A 12,928-nucleotide genomic window follows, 5' to 3' on the forward strand; every position below is an offset into this window, starting at 1 on the left:
TCATCTATAAGTTTCTGCAAGTAAAGTTTTTTTTTGAATGTTAAAGTCTGGACATTGATTTAATTTCCAAAGAAGGGTGTCAGTCCTGTATACATGATCTGAGCTTCTCAGCTGTATTTTCGCTACCCTGACTTCCACGAGTACATCTATCTCTTGAACTGCAGAATGGGGGGGGGGGGGATGAGGCTAATAATAGGTTGGCCTTGCACCATCTCATGTGTCCATTGCTGCCACTGGGTTGAATGGTGGACTTCTTGCCGCCACAGCTAACTATCTCCGCTACTAGACTACCCTCAGGGAACACTTTCAACGCAGACTTCTCTGTGAAATAAGCTAGTCATTGACCACAGAATCCCTGGGCATTTCTGGGAATTCTGAGCGCACACAGCGTCTACATGAGGAAAGCGTGATGTCCGGATGGTTGGCATACTATTGTAAGTGAATGGAAGGTGGCTGTAGAATGTGCTGCAACCTCCCCAGTGTTTCAAAGGCAATTTGGCATAGTGGGAAAGCGCAGTGGCGTAGCAAGGTAAATTGGTACCCGGGGGCAAAAAAAAATTGTCCCCCCCCCAGGCATGGGAAGGTCAGGTGGTACCCGGTGCGGGAAATTTATTGTCAACCCCCCCCATTGATCTCCCCCCGGCAAAAATGGTTTTACGTTATTTCATATTTCCTTACAAAGGAATAATAACAAGTAATAATAATCAAAAACTTTTATTTATATCCCACCCTCCCCGGCCAAAGTCGGGCTCAGGGTGGCTAACACCAGATACATAACATTGCTATAAAATCAGACAATAATTAAATTACCTCCTAAAAACATCTCAAAATCAAATAAAATCTAATTAGATGGCTTTCCACAGGGTTAGGGTTGGGAACAGTAAGTGTTCTCTGAACTGAAATTTCAGCCTTCATGACATAGGAAAACAGCCAAGTGAACAGCTATTTTGGTGGAGGAGGGTCAAGATATTAACCGATATGCATGAAATTTCATTTATAGCTATATAATCCCTAGTACAGTATAGTAAGATAAGACCTTCGGAGCAGGCATTTTCAAAAAAATTCATATATTTTTTTTCCAAAAAAAATTGTTCCTTGATAATTTGTCACCCCTCCATTATGGAACCCGGGGCGGCCCGCCCCCTCGCCCCCCGTGCTATGCCCCTGGAAAAGCAATCTTTTGGGTTGTTTGCCTGCCCTGACTGATTTTTCTTAACACAAGTTGATAAGTTATGAAAAGCTCCAGAGTGGCTGGGGAAACCCAGCCAGATGGGCGGCGTACAAATAACAAATTATTATTATTATTATTATTATTATTATTATTATTATTATTATTATTAGGAACAAAGCCCCGAATGCCAATGAACTCATACCCCCCAAGTGTCCCTATTTTCCAGGGACACTCCCGGAATTACAGAAACTGTCTGTCCCCATTTCTGATTTGATCCTGGAATGTCCCAGTTATCCATTTTCATCCCCTCCGCATATCAAAGAACAGTTAAAAGTGGTGGGTGCAGGTGCAAGAATGGAGCCCTTTTAATACTGAAAATAAAATTCCTGCAGACAAATGGAGGAAATGGTGAAACTGGCATACAAATCCCCTCCTATAATTTTGAAAGGAAATGTCACAAACCCACCTGAAGATAACCAATGAAGAAAAGTAGCACGGTGAGTTAAATACTTTTTCCTATTTTCAGACAATGTTGGTCAATCACCGCTTGTTACACAACAATTGTCTTTCCTAGAACAAATATTTCACTCTTACACAGCTTAAGCTGAAAACTACATTAACCATATCTCGTTGGAAATCTTTGGTAAAGTGATTTGTATTTAAGTTTATTGATTGATTTCAATGAAAAAAGAAGGGGGGGTGGACAGCAAGAGAACTAACTAAGGATAAGGGCAAGCTAAAGAGGCAGAGGGCTAACTAAACAACCACAGGAGTGGCCAAGAAGCTAAAACAGGAGATTTTTTTCCTGCAGAGAAAAAGACCTGGGCCAGAGGAGGAGCAGATCTGGAGGTCTGAGGGTGGATCCGAAGTCCACAGATCTCTCTCCATAAAAGGTGGTCAGGAGAGCTCAGACAGAAACAGAACCATGAGATGGAGACAGATACTGAAATGGATCTACAGCTTCTGCCTGCAGAAAAGCCAATGCAATTCTGGGCTGCATCAATAGGAGTATAGCATCTAGATCAAGGGAAGTAATAGTACCACTGTATTCCGCTCTGGTCAGACCTCACCTGGAATACTGTGTCCAGTTCTGGGCACCACAGTTCAAGAAGGATACTGACAAGCTGGAACGTGTCCAGAGGAGGGCAACCAAAATGGTCAAAGGCCTGGAAACGATGCCTTATGAGGAACGGCTTAGGGAGCTGGGTATGTTTAGCCTGGAGAAGAGAAGGTCAAGGGGTGATATGATAGCCATGTTCAAATATATCAAAGGATGTCATATAGAGGAGGGGAAAAGGTTGTTTTCTGCTGCTCCAGAGAAGCGGACAGGGGCAATGGATTCAAACTACAAGAAAGAAGATTCCACCTAAACATTAGGAAGAACTTCCTGACAGTGAGAGCTGTTCGGCAGTGGAATTTGCTACCAAGGAGTGTGGTGGAGTCTCCTTCTTTGGAGGTCTTTAAGCAGAGGCTTGACCTCCTTCTTTGGAGGTCTTTAAGCAGAGGCTTGATTCTATGATTCTATGAAAAGGGAGCCCCGGCCTCACCCTCCCTTACTGCTGCCACTGGAGCTATAATCACCCCACCAGAGACAGATGCAGACAGAAGTTGCAGATCCATTCCAGATCCATTCTAGCCTTTTTATTCTGCCTGCAACTCTTTCTGTCTGCTTCCATTGATCCCCTGTTTGTTTGTTTGTTTGTTTGTTGTTTTTAACATTAGGGTGTGCCTGGTACCTGGTCAGTGCTTCTTATGAGTAAACAGATGCTCCCACTTCCTCTTAAGTCTTTAAGACCAATTTCCCTTCATTACATGTGCTGAAAAGACTGAAGAGGAAGTGGGGACACATGTTTACTCATGAGAAGCACATACTGGGCAACAGTTGTCATTGTCACATGGTGCAAGTTGAGTAATATTTCCATGAGTAAGAATCTTCACAGGAATCTTTCAAAATATAGCCACTTGCAGAAACGGAAGAAAATGACATACAGTAGATCTGGAAAGACAAGTTCTGCTACTTAGTCTGATGAGGGAGGATGCTAAATGCTTTAGTTGAGATTCCTGGATTGCAGGGGCTTGGACCCTCAGGGTCCCCTCCAACTCTACAATTCTATGATTCCATGATTCAGCCCTTCAGGTGTTGCTAGACTCCAGCTCCCATCATTCTTGACCGCCAGTCATGCTGTGATCAAACAGGTGGGGCTTACCTGGGCCCCCCATATTTTACTCAAGTTGGCACTGCTGGGGAGCAAGATCTCTTTGCGTGTTAATGCTGTGAGTCCTTCCATCTTCTGCTCAGCCGAGGTCTAATCCACCTATGAGGAGATATGAGAGCCATTTTCAAGCCACCTTGGAGATATGAGAGCCATTTTCAAGTATCTCAAGGGCTGACATATTGGAGAGGGAACAAGCTTAGTTTTCTCCTGCTCTGGAGGGTAGGAATCGAACCAATGGCTACAAGTTACAAGAAAAAAGATTCCAACTAAACACCAGGAATAACTTTCTGACAGTAAGAGCTGTTGGACAGCTCTTTGGAGGTTTTTAAGCAGAGCTTGGGTGGCCATCTGCCATGGATGCTTTAGCTGAGATTCCTGCATTGTAGTGGGTTGGACTAGATGACCCTTGGGGTCCCTTCCATTTCCATAATTCTATGAACACTTCAGATGGCAGGATTCACAGGAGCAGCAGATCCAGCTTCCAAGGAACGCAGAGCATGTGGATCTTTATTACCTGCTTGTTCCTGATGTAGATTTTCTGTCCTTCCTTGTTTCTGATGTAGAGCTTCGCTCACCTCTTCTTCCCTGGGGAGGGCACCATTTTGTGGTTTGCCTCAGGTGCCAAAATGTTTTGGGCTGGCCCTGGCTCACCCTGGATAGATGTGTAAATAAAACTATATATCACCGACACCACTGTCTCCAGTGATCCTCATTCAAAAGAAAGAAAAGCTGAGGCATGTCTTGGCACCCCTCACCACTCAGAGACTTGGGTATGAATAACAATATTGTGGTGTTGTCATTTCCCATTCCCTTTTATTAGTAAGGCAGCAAAATTAAATCAGCTCTGCCAACTGACCCCTGCCAATCGAATGACTTTATGACAGTCCTATGCACATTTGCTCGGGAACAAGCTTCAGTAAACATTGTTGTTGTTGTTCAGTCGTTCAGTCGTGTCCGACTCTTCGTGACCCCATGGACCAGAGCACGCCAGGCATGCCTATCCTTCACTGCCTCTTGCAGTTTGGCCAAACTCATGTTAGTAGCTTCGAGAACACTGTCCAACCATTTCATCCTCTGTCGTCCCCTTCTCCTTGTGCCCTCCATCTTTCCCAACATCAGGGTCTTTTCCAGGGAGTCTTCTCTTCTCATGAGGTGGCCAAAGTACTGGAGCCTCAACTTCAGGATCTGTCCTTCTAGTGAGCACTCAGGGCTGATTTCTTTGAGAATGGATAGGTTTGATCTTCTTGCAGTCCATGGGACTCTCAAGAGTCTCCTCCAGCACCATAATTCAAAAGCATCAATTCTTCGACGATCAGCCTTCTTTATGGTCCAGCTCTCACTTCCATACATTACTACTGGGAAAACCATAGCTTTAACTATACGGACCTTTGTCGGCAAGGTGATGTCTTTGCTTTTTAAGATGCTGTCTAGGTTTGTCATTGCTTTTCTCCCAAGAAGCAGGCGTCTTCTAATTTCGTGACTGCTGTCACCATCTGCAGTGGTCATGGAACCCAAGAAAGTGAAATCTCTCACTGCCTCCATTTCTTCCCCTTCTATTTGCCAGGAGGTGATGGGACCAGTGGCCATGATCCTAGTTTTTTTTATGTTGAGCTTCCGACCATATTTTGCGCTTTCCTCTTTCACCCTCATTAAAAGGTTCTTCAATTCCTCCTCACTTTCTGCCATCAAGGTTGTATCATCAGCATATCTGAGGTTGTTGATATTTTTTCCGGCAGTAAACATAGTAGAACTTAAAACAAACATGCGTAGGGCCAGGTTTTTTTTTTCCTTAAAAAAATGTTTAGGGGTACTCTCATTTTGCTACTCATTTTGAAATACTGCCCCTCAATGAGTCCAAACTTAATGGTAGATTCACAAAATGTTTAGGGGTATGCGAACCCCTGCATCCCCCCAGGAAAAAAAGCACTGAGTAGGACCAAGCTCTAATTAACTGGACTACAATTAAGCAATTAATACTTTCAGCCCTACAGGACACAGAAATGTTGGTTGGTTTCAGTTTAACCCTGATGTTTCATTCCTTTGGTGTGATTGGTGGGCTACTTAAAATGAGGCTGCAGTATAAATTAAATTTTAGATTGTATTTTAATCTGTATTTTAATTAATTGTTTTATGTTTTTGTTGTGATTTTATTGGTGTTAGCCGCCCTGAGCCCAGTTTGGTGGGGAAGGGCGGGGTATAAATAAAATTATTATTATTATTATTATTATTATTATTATTATTATTATTATTATTATCATCTTTTATTGCAACAGCTGAACCAGCTCTGGTTGTGATCTATTATCTTGCTGGGCATTTGTTGCTTTTGAACCACGCCTATTTGTTGCTTTTGAACCACACCCATTTAAAAAGTTTTTTCCTGCAATTGCTGTGAGTAAGTCCTGCTTACTCACAGCAATTGGTTAAACCCTGGCCAGGACTATATTGAGAGCCAATACTGTATGTGGCTGTGTGCTGCAAAACATTACTTCCTTTGTTTCGGAGCTCATCATGTATGCATTGAGGAAATATTAATCCTCATTTCTGTTTGGGAACACAGAAATGAACCATGATTATCTGGCACCAAACCAAAAAACATGATCTACCAACTCAATGTGTTTATCAGTAAGAACTCCAAGTTATTTCTAATCACAATGGGAGTTTTTGTAGAACCATCCAGGCTCCTGATGTTGCCAATATTGGCACAAGGAGCCCCATTGACTTCCCTGTTTGAATGTGTCTATTGACCACATAGGAATTGAAGAATGGGTACATAAGCACGTGCAGAAACTGGCACATAGAATAAGTATAAAGGACACAAGAGGAACAGAGAGAGCCCCTGAACAAAGCACTTTTTAAGCAGAGGGCCAGCAACAGTGCTAAAACATGACAAGGAAAGGATCTTTATTAGGGCAGAGCGAGAGTACAGGGATGCAGGTGGCGCTGTGGGTTAAACCACAGAGCCTAGGGCTTGCTAATCAGAAGGTTGGCGGTTCAAATCCCCGCGACGGGGTGAGCTCCCGTTGCTCGGTCCCAGCTCCTGCCCACCTAGCAGTTTGAAAGCACGTCAAAAGTGCAAGTAGATAAATAGGTACCACTCCAGCGGGAAGGTAAACGGCGTTTCCGTGTGATGCTCTGGTTCGCCAGAAGCAGCTTAGTCATGCTGCCACATGACCCGGAAGCTGTACACCAGCTCCCTCGGCCAGGGAGCGCCGCAACCCCCGAGTCAGGCACAACTGGTCAGGGGTCCCTTTACCTTACGTTAACAGTACAGACTCAGCAGCAGAGAGCTAATCCAGTCCCAGAGCTCTAACAAGGCTTACAACAGGGATGGCCCACCAATGAGGCAAAATGAGGCAACCACCTTGGGTGGCAGAATCTACAGGGGCAGCAGATCTGTCCTCCAAGCAATGCATCCCCCACTGCTGGGGGAATCCACAGTGGCAGCAATGGCTGTGGCACACTCTTTGGAGGCAAGATCCGCTCCCTCCCTGGCAGCTCCCTCCATGCCGCCTCTGCAACCTTGTTCCCAATGTAGATCTTCACTTCTCAATGTAGATCTTTATTTCCCACCTTATTCCTGATACAGATCTCCACTCACCCCTTCTTCCCTGGCACGCGGAGTGGCATTTTGTGGTTTGCCCTCAGGTGCCAAAATAGCTTTGGACTGGGTTGATGTGGTTGGGCCCGGTCTAGGAGCAAGAGCCAAGGTTCATGAGTCTGGGGTCAGTTTCAAGATGTTCAAGGCTGCACAACAGCTGATAAGTTGTCCCATTAGGTTTACCGCACCCACCTGCCAAGCTGCAAAGGGCAGGTGGGCGCAACCCTTACTCACGAGAGTCTCTATTCCAGCATGAGCAGCTAGCTTGCAAGTGGGCATCTTGCCCCTCCTCCTGTGGTGCTGTCTGGGAGAGAGGAAGAAGAAGAAGAAGAGTTTGGATTTGATATCCCGCTTTATCACTACCCGAAGGAGTCTCAAAGCGGCTAACATTCTCCTTTCCCTTCCTCCCCCACAACAAACACTCTGTGAGGTGACGGCCAGCACTCCCTCACTATATTTAAGGATCTGGTGACTTCTGTTTCAGTGTATCTGAAGAAGTGTGCATGCACATGAAAGCTCATACCAAGAACAAACACAGTGGGTCTCTAAGGTGCTACTGGAAAGAATTTCCTATTTTGTTTCCTATTTTGTTTCGTCTGTGAGGTGAGTGAGGCTGAGAGACTTCAGAGAAGTGTGACTAGCCCAAGGTCACCCAGCAGCTGCATGTGGAGGAGCGGAGACGCGAACCCGGTTCCCCAGATTACGAGTCTGCCGCTCTTAACCACTACACCACACTGGCTCTCCTTCCTCCCCGTCCTGCTTGGCCACCCCATGCTCAGAGGCCTCCCCAGATTCTGACAATGCTTTCTCCCTTTGGGAGAAGTGGGAATAGGAAGTCCTGCCTCAACACTAGGGCGAGAGGGGATTGCGGGGAGGGGAGGGTTGCATCTCCCTCCCTCTCCCTCCATAGTTTGCCATTCCAGGTCTGAGGCCAAGGGAGTAATGACAAACTGGAAGTATAGCCGGTGTCATAGGAGAGGGAATGCCAACCCAGAAAATGACCTGGCCTAGGCAACCCCTCGTGAACCTCACCAGAGTGCAGTTCCCTGCCATGGTGCTTATTCAAAATATTGCCTGGAGATGCATGTTGATTCTGGATTAGTGGTTTTCACGCATGCAAGATTTTTGCAGCATCCGCACAGTCTTGTGATCCTCAGAATGCCAACCTATATCCCTCAGCATTTAATCCCGATTTATTCTCTCTGGGGGAAAACTTGCAAGTGAAAAAAAAAATCTCTTGCCAGCTACCCATTTGCAATCTTTCCGCCACTGCTTACCATATTAAGCCCTTGTCTGGAACCATCCTTTGGCAGAGGGGACTACATGGTTTGTGAGCAAACCCTTTGGTAACAAACCACTTTGTACCTTTGCCTGAATTCCAGCCAGTCAAGATGGGTTTTTTCAGCTGTTGTTTTGACTTGGACAGATACTATTAATGATTTCCTCATAAAGCTTTTGAAACATTCTTCCTGGAAGTGGAAATGCCAAATCATGGTTGCGTTTGAGGCCAAAGAGAAGAGAGGTGGAGTGTTGTTTAGTAATAATATCCCAAATAAAGCTTCTTGGTGGCAGATCTTAAAAGGAGTGCTGCCTTGAGTAGTAGACCTACCACTGGTCAGTGTGCTAAAGTGAAATTTTCCCTTTGAGAATCCTCAAACCAGTTTCCCCGGGACTGATCAGGAAGGCCTCCTATTATTTACATTTTGTAAATAACAAATTCATTGGAAGTAAATCCTATTAGTTTCAAATGAGCTGATACCAAGCTTGCATCTTTGCTTTAAAAAGGAGGGAGGCCAATTGCGATCTTTACTTGGAAATACCAATTAATTCACTTCACTAATTTCATGAAAGAAAACATCTGGTATGCCAGAGTTTAGTGAGAAGTGTGGCCTATCTAAAATCTCTGATGGGTCAGGCAGTGGGGTGGAAATCTTGTAGTCTTCATGTGCATTTTTTCCCAGACACCGTCTTAATGAGCAAAATCCCAAGCCATTCACTTCCCCACTTACATGTAGCATAAAAACCTTTCACATACCAGGCTGCTGTGGTCTCTGTGCTGAGTTCTGTTTCCCTTACCAACATATCCCTGCTGTCTCAGAATTACCTTTTGTTGTTAATTTGTCATTTTGTTATGCAAAATGGCCCTATTTCTTTTATCTGAAGAAGTGTGCATGCACACGAAAGCTCATACCAAGAACAAACTTAGTTGGTCTCTAAGGTGCTACTGGAAAGAATTTTTGATTTTATTTCCTTTTATCTACATTATGGCCCTTGTTGGACAACAGAGTTCTTGTTAATGGCCTTCAGTGGTCAGTGGCTACTTCCTACCAGTGGAATCTGGATCACGCTCCTGCTGTCTGTATAGAACTGAAAAGGATCCCACCTTGAACTGGGCCAGAGAAAAATCTTTCAGTGTTGTCACTAGGAGTGCATTCATACAGTATGTCCATCCCACTGAATCAAGGTGAGTGCCTGTGGGCCAAATAAGAAAGTGAGGTTTGGCTGCACACACTGAGGCTCTTTCTGCCTACATCATAGTAATCAGTGTCCATGCCACCTGGAAATGGAAGAAAGCTCATTAAAGGAAGAAACTGAGACATCCTGGAGTAGGTTGTATGTGTGTGGGGCAAAATCTCGATGCAATGACTAATCGAAGGGATTATGGGAGCTGCAATTTAGCAGTCACGAAATTAGAAGATGCCTGCTTCTTGGGAGAAAAGCAATGACAAACCTAGACAGCATCTTAGAAAGCAAAGACATCACCTTGCCGACAAAGGTCCGTATAGTTAAAGCTATGGTTTTCCCAGTAGTAATGTACGGAAGTGAGAGCTGGACCATAAAGAAGGCTGATCGCCGTAGAATTGATGCTTTTGAATTATGGTGCTGGAGGAGACTCTTGAGAGTCCCATGGACTGCAAGAAGATCAAACCTATCCATTCTCAAAGAAATCAGCCCTGAGTGCTCACTAGAAGGACAGATCCTGAAGTTGAGGCTCCAGTACTTTGGCCACCTCATGAGAAGAGAAGACTCCCTTGAAAAGACCCTGATGTTGGGGAAAGATTGAGAGCACAAGGAGAAGGGGACAACAGAGGATGAGATGGTTGGACAGTGTTCTCGAAGCTACCAACATGAGTCTAACCAAACTGCGAGAGGCAGTGAAGGATAGGTGTGCCTGGCATGCTCTGGTCCATGGGGTCACGAAGAGTCGGACACGACTGAACGACTGAACAACAACAACAACAACAACAATTTAGCAACATTTGGAAGGGTGTAGCTCCCCCAACCCTGGATTAATCCATCAAAAGCATGTTGCACAGTCATCTTCAAAAGATTGTTGTAGGAATATTTACATACGCACATAACATTTTGTGGTGATTATCTAAAGAATATTGCACAGTAACCCTCAAAGCATAAATTATAGGAGTGTTTATAGAAAGAGGCAATTGTTTACCTATAAGTGCGTAGCATGATGGTTTAAGAGAGGAAAGAATCCAGACATAAAAGATGTGAAGAGCCTCTTTATTCATCATGAAAACAGAATCACTTAATCAATTGCCTTGTTTTTATGCCACTCCTCTAAGTGAAGGAACACAAATACTTATGAAGATAGCTAAAAGGATCTTTGGGTGGCCTGGAACCACTTGCAGATGGCAGATTAACACAATTGGGTCAGATCCAAAGGGACCTTTCCTCTGACAGAAGGGATCTTCTTTCAGTGAACAAAGGCAATTTGGGCAACTGTTTGTCCTGTCACTAAGGATTGCTTCCAATCTGTACAGCCTGATGTGGAAAAGATCACTGGGGGTGTGTGGATGAGGGCAACCACCTGCATGCTTGATTTTTGCCCATCCCATGATGAGGCAGCTAGAGGAGGCTTGTTCAAGCGAATCACCCTTGGAAGAGGGTTTATTTCCATCAAGGCAGCTGTGATTACACCTTTATAGAAGAATTTCTACATTATCTCTAGATTATGCTGTGGTGGATAATTCCAGCCAGTCTCAAATATTCAGCTTTTGAGTTCGATACTTTAAGCATGCACTGGCAACTCAGCTCTAGGTGTTCATGGACGAAATGGACTGTAGACTCATCTGAATCCAGTTTCATGCCCAATTTGGGGGTGGAGACTGCTTTGTTCACCTGAGTGGATGACCTGCAATGGGAACTAGACAGAGATGTGCTCTTCTTGATTCTGCTGGACCTCTCAGCAGCCTTTCTTCCACACAATAGTATATTTCTGGGAATGTGGTTTGCTAAGCTGGGATGGGAATTGCAAGCTCAGTGGTTGCAATGCTTCCTGCAGGTTGTTCCCAGGAGGTGGTGCAATATGATTTCTGTCTGAAACCTTGCTGTTTGGCCGATGGTTTCTTCTGTCCATCAGAGAGCCAGTGTGGTGTAGTGGTTAAGAGCGGTAGACTCGTAATCTGGGGAACCGGGTTCGCGTCTCCGCTCTTCCACATGCAGCTGCTGGGTGACCTTGGGCTAGTCACACTTCTCTGAAGTCTCTCAGCCCCACTCACCTCACAGAGTGTTTGTTGTGGGGGAGGAAGGGAAAGGAGAATGTGAGCCGCTTTGAGACTCCTTCGGGTAGTGATAAAGCGGGATATCAAATCCAAACTCCTCTTCTTCTTCTTCTTCTTCTGTCCTCCAATGCTGCTAAACATTGATATTGCACATGCAGGGCAGTGGCAGGGAACTGGATTCAGCTGCCTGGCCAAATCCTCTCCCCCCCCCCCCGTTAGGTTTGACAAGCAGGCATTTGACAGGTGGGCAGGGTGGGCCCAAGCCAACCCACCTCCACTTATCACCTGCTTCACATCCCAATGCCATCAGTGAGCCTAGTGCACAGTGTGCCATAAAACCTGTCAACCAGCTGATCCATGTGGCTTGCAAAGAAAGGTGGCGCATTCCAGGTGCTGACCATCAACCCATTTTGGCATAGCCATGCCTTTACCTGCTCTACATATGTACCACTATCACATTCCCAGTTCAAGTTGGCTGCAACCCTCCCCCAGATGTTGCTGGACTCCTATCAGCCCGAGTCAGCATTGCTCAAAGAAGGGAATGGCCGCTGGGAGGAGCACAGAGAAGAAACGCCAGGGGGCATCTGCAGCAGCACAACCAGACACATGGGCATAGCCAGGAGGGGTGGGGGGGCAGCTGACCCCCATCAATGCAAATTTCAGTTTCTGCTCTCCCTAACAACAACAATTTATTATTTATACCCCGCCCATCTGGCCGGGTTTCCCTAGCCACTCTGGGCCATAGCTGTCAACTTTCCCCATTTTTTAAGGGAAATTCCCTTGTTCCGAATAGGATTCCTCGCAAGAAAAGGGAAAAATTGACAGCTATGCTCTGGGCGGCTTCCAACAGAATGTTAAAATACAATAATCTATTAAACATTAAAAGCCTCCCTAAACAGGGCTGCCTTCAGATGTCTTCTAAGCGTCTGGTAGTTGTTTTTCTCTTTGACATCTGGTGGGAGGGCGTTCCACAGGGCGGGGACAAAAGCCTGCCCACCTTCATCTGCCCCAACTGCAATGAGACATGTACCTCCCTTATCGGCCTCTGCAACCAGAGCAGGCGCTGTAACTGTGTACACAGTCATGGTTTGACTTCGCCCCCCCCCCCCGAAGGTGCACTCCTCCATCGTCTCTGGAATCAGACCATGGGGGGAGGGGGCAAGAACAACAAATTGTTGTTGTTGTTCAGTCGTTCAGTCGTGTCCGACTCTTCGTGACCCCATGGACCAGAGCACACCAGGCACGCCTATCCTCCACTGCCTCTCGCAGTTTGGCCAAACTCATGTTAGTAGCTTCGAGAACACTGTCCAACCATCTCATCCTCTGTCGTCCCCTTCTCCTTGTGCCCTCCATCTTTCCCAACATCAGGGTCTTTTCCAGGGAGTCTTCTCTTCTCATGAGGTGGCCAAAGTACTGGAGCCTC

This window comes from Lacerta agilis, chromosome 5, assembly GCF_009819535.1.
Source record: "Lacerta agilis isolate rLacAgi1 chromosome 5, rLacAgi1.pri, whole genome shotgun sequence".
NCBI classification, from domain to species: Eukaryota; Metazoa; Chordata; class Lepidosauria; order Squamata; family Lacertidae; genus Lacerta; species Lacerta agilis.